Here is a 5,000-nt window from a genome sequence, read left to right as displayed (position 1 = left end):
TCATAATTACCAACAAAAAGATTACAAACTCAAAATTAGAGAAAAAAAACAAGAAAAAATATGAAAACAATAAAACAACACCAAAATTACAAAAGAGAAAAGAAAAAAAGGCCCAAAAATAAAATGAATAGAAATAAGCATAAAATATCAACATGACTTAATTAACAACAATACAAGACTAAAAACACAACACTAAGCAAAAAACAAACTAAAAAAATACAATAAACAACAAAACAACATCAAAATAACGAATAAAACTAAGAAAAGATAAATAAATAAATAAAAATGTACCCTCGTAGAGTCAGGAGGCGAGAGACGGAGAGACCAAGATGGCGAGGAGACTCAAGAAATCAGGTAAAGTCTCCCATATTTCTTTATTTTCTCAGTTGTAGGGTTAGTTAGGAATATTTTAAGGTATCACAGCTACTCTTAGATGATTAAAGTATACGTGAGTGTCGTATTAATGGAGAAATATAGCGGGAATGTGTCAAAATAAGGGAGTGAAATTTAGCGTATCATGTGGTGCAAGATGGCGTGTTAGTGATTCAGGTAAAAAAATCTTCAATATTTCTTTATTTTCTCAGTTGTAGGGTTAGTTAGGAATATTTTAAGGTATCACAGCTACTCTTAGATGATTAAAGTATACATGAGTGTCGTGTTAATGGAGAAATATAGCGGGAATGTGTCAAAATGAGGGAGTGAAGTTAGCGTATCGTGGTTACTCGGCGCAAGATGGCGTGTTAGTGATTCGTTAAACAATATATATTTTTTTCAATTTTCTCAGTTGTAGGAATAGTTAGGAATATTTTAAGGTATCACAGCTACTCTTAGATGATTAAAGTATACGTGAGTGTCGTGTTAATGGAGAAATATAGCGGGAATGTGTCAAAATGAGAGTGAAATTGAGTGTGTTATGAGCCCAAGTGTTTCGAAGCTTTGCCCAGAAACATTTGCTTTATTTTCTCATTTTTAATCCTTGCTTTCATATTTCTTTAATTTCTTTCATTTGTTTGTTTGTTTGTTTCTTTCCTTCCTCTTTCTCTCTCTCTTTCTTTCTTCCTTCACTGTTTGTTCGTTCGTGCGTTACAATGACTAGTTTATAATCATCACTTAATAATTTTTTTCCTTTCTTTCTTTTTCTCTCTATTTTTTCTATATTCCTTTCGTTTTTTCTTCTTTTCTTTCTTTGGTAAATCTTTCTTTTTTCTTTCTTTCTTCCTTCCTTTCTTTCTTTCTTTCTCTTTCTATTTATTTATCTATCTATCTATGTGCATGTCTTCCTTCCTTCCTTCCTTCCTTCCTTCCTTCCTTCCTTCCTTCCTTCCTTCCTTCCTTCCTTCCTTCCTTCCTTCCTTCACTTAATTCTTTGGTGTGTCAGTGACTATAACTAACATTTAACAATCTAACGACCCTCTCTCTTTTTAAACTGTTCCCTCTAACGACCATTGCGTAGTTAACCCCTTCAGTACTGGGACACATTTTTACCTTGAGATTTGTGTACCATTAGACCATTTTATTGACATTAGGAAGGGTGTATGGAGGGCACAAGATTAATGGCCACAGTCTTCACTATTTTAACCCCTTCAGTACTGGGACACATTTTTACCTTGAGATTTGTGTACCATTAGACCATTTTATTGACATTAGGAAGGGTGTATGGAGGGCAGAAGATTAATGGCCACAGTCTTCACTATTTTAACCCCTTCAGTACTGGGACACATTTTTACCTTGAGATTTGTGTACCATTAGACCATTTTATTGACATTAGGAAGGGTGTATGGAGGGCACAAGATTAATGGCCACAGTCTTCACTATTTTAACCCCTTCAGTACTGGGACACATTTTTACCTTGAGATTTGTGTACCATTAGACCATTTTATTGACATTAGGAAGGGTGTATGGAGGGCAGAAGATTAATGGCCACAGTCTTCACTATTTTAACCCCTTCAGTACTGGGACACATTTTTACCTTGAGATTTGTGTACCATTAGACCATTTTATTGACATTAGGAAGGGTGTATGGAGGGCACAAGATTAATGGCCACAGTCTTCACTATTTTAACCCCTTCAGTACTGGGACACATTTTTACCTTGAGATTTGTGTACCATTAGACCATTTTATTGACATTAGGAAGGGTGTATGGAGGGCACAAGATTAATGGCCACAGTCTTCACTATTTTAACCCCTTCAGTACTGGGACACATTTTACCTTGAGATTTGTGTACCATTAGACCATTTTATTGACATTAGGAAGGGTGTATGGAGGGCACAAGATTAATGGCCACAGTCTTCACTATTTTAACCCCTTCAGTACTGGGACACATTTTTACCTTGAGATTTGTGTACCATTAGACCATTTTATTGACATTAGGAAGGGTGTATGGAGGGCACAAGATTAATGGCCACAGTCTTCACTATTTTAACCCCTTCAGTACTGGGACACATTTTACCTTGAGATTTGTGTACCATTAGACCATTTTATTGACATTAGGAAGGGTGTATGGAGGGCACAAGATTAATGGCCACAGTCTTCACCATTTTAATCCCCCACATGAGTTTGTGAAGCTGTACAAAATCACCAAATAGTCACCACAAGGAATAGGGAAACATGTCATATTGTCTTAGTAGTAGTGAAGGTGCTAATCTCCCCCCCCCTTTCAATTCAGCACCACACAAACACTTCCCAGCATGAATTATAAGACTGACTTAACATATGAAGTCAAATTTTTTCATTGCTTTGTATTGTAACTGCAAACTTTCACCTTTTCATTGCTTCAAATATTTGCTTGTGTTCTCACCTTGGTCTTGTTCTGCAGAGAGAGGCACAGGGAGGAGGAGGAGGAGGAGGAGGAGGAGGAGAAGATGATGATTTGCAAGAGGAGGAAGGGAAGAAGGATGAATAATGAAGATTGTCACAGGAGGAGGAGGAGGAGGAGGGAAGATTTGCAAGAGGAGGAAGAGAACGAGGATAAGTAATGAAGAAGAGTCTCAAGAAGAGGAGGAGGAGGAGGAGGAGGAGGAGGAGCTGATGTAGAGGTTAGTGCAATGAGATCCCTTTGTTTTGTCATTCTTCATATTAATTTTTGAAGGATATTTAAATGATAGAAGTAACTGTGTGTGTGTGTGTGTGTGTGTGTGTGTGTGTGTGTGTGTGTGTGTGTGTGTGTGTTGCAATATCCTTGACACACTGCCTCATCCTGATCTTCCTTCCATGTCCTCTTGTCCTTCCATGTTGTTGTGTCCCCAGCGCCAGGTCTTCCTTGTCTATCTTTTCAGTGCCATTGACTATCTTGTACATTGTTATTAGGTCCCCTCGTTCTCTTCTGCCCTGTAAGGTTCAGCCATATGTGAGTCCCATTTCCTTCAGTCTGAGGTCCAGTTCGTTCTTCATATGTGAGGTCCTTTAGTCCCATTTCCTTCAGTCGTTCATATGTGAGGTCCTTTAGTCCCATTTCCTTCAGTCGTTCTTCATATATGAGGTCCTTTAGTTCCGGCACCATCTTTGTAGCAATCTTCTGTATCTGTGTGTGTGTGTGTGTGTGGAGACGTGGCTTACTGGAGTCGTCACTAGTCAGTCCCCTTGGGTTTGTCTTTCCCGCAATGGTTCACCCCTGGAATTGGTTAAACATGGAGTCATATAGATAAGCAAGGATATAAAAGGGACAAATTTCTAAGGACCATCCAAATGCATCTTGAGTCCACCTCCCTGCGCTTCAGATTTATGTACGAGTAGTTTATAGACCTCCTTAAGTCTGTCTAGTATAAAAAGGCAGCTGGATTTCACACACTAGCTAATTGAGAATGCCACTGATGTTTTGAATGCACTTATGACAAGGAACAGTTCACAATTTGCCTCGATCTGACAGCCATTCCCGGGACACACATTCAGATCCAGACCCAGGAGCCATCTTTAGAGCTTTAGAGTACATAGTAGTAGTAGTAGTAGTAGTGGTATAGTTTGTCTAGTCTAAAGTGGCTCCTGGATTTCCAACACTAGCTTATTGAGAACGCCATGAACCTCTTTAGCACCAGGATGTGTTTTCAGTCACTGCTCAATATTTGGTGATTTTCCACAGGTTCACAAACTTTGGAGGGGATTAAAACAGTGAAGATTCAGGCCATTAATCTTCTGACCTCCATACATCCTTCATAATGGAAATAAATCCGTTAAATCACGCAAAAAATTGATGATAAAAATGCTCGTTTTCTGATCAACGCACTCACGGTTTGCCTCGATCTGACAGCCATTCTCCAGGACACACGTACATTCAGACAGACCCTGGTGCCATCTTAGTATAGACATCCTGTAGTAATGTGCCCTTGTGGAGAACATTGATTTACCTTTGATTGGCTGTTGTTCCACTAAAGAGGTGACTATTGGGTGACTAACTTGGTGTGGGTTGGTCCGAGTGTGTGTAGATTGGTGTGGGTTGGTCCGAGTGTGTGTAGATTGGTGTGGGTTGGTCCAAGTGTATGTAGATTGGTGTGGGTTGGTCCGAGTGTGTGTAGATTGGTGTGGGTTGGTCCGAGTGTGTGTAGATTGGTGTGGGTTGGTCCGAGTGTGTGTGTAGATTGGTGTGGGTTGGTCCGAGTGTGTGTGTAGATTGGTGTGGGTTGGTCCGAGTGTGTGTGTAGATTGGTGTGGGTTGGTCCGAGTGTGTGTAGATTGGTGTGGGTTGGCAGGAGTGGCCAGCTCAGCCCACACCAGGTTTAATTCCCCCACAAGATAAAAGAAGAGAGAAAAGATGGAAGACAGAAGAACAAACAAGAAATGAAGATAAAGAACAAACAGAAGAGAGAGAGAAGAACAAGTATGATAAAACACACAAATAAAACAATCTTCAATAGAAAAAAAGCACTTTATTGGTAGTAGTAGTAGTAGTAGTAGTTGCAATAGTAGTAATAGTAGTACATATTATATACTCTTCCTCTCACTCTCAATCTAAGCTCTTCTCAAGGCAAATGTTTGTGTTAGTTTTAATATTCACAAGCCTTAAAG

This window comes from Portunus trituberculatus, chromosome 26, assembly GCF_017591435.1.
Source record: "Portunus trituberculatus isolate SZX2019 chromosome 26, ASM1759143v1, whole genome shotgun sequence".
In the NCBI taxonomy this organism is placed as follows: domain Eukaryota; kingdom Metazoa; phylum Arthropoda; class Malacostraca; order Decapoda; family Portunidae; genus Portunus; species Portunus trituberculatus.
The sequence above is the reverse complement of the archived record's forward strand: the minus strand, read 5'-3'. Positions refer to the sequence as shown.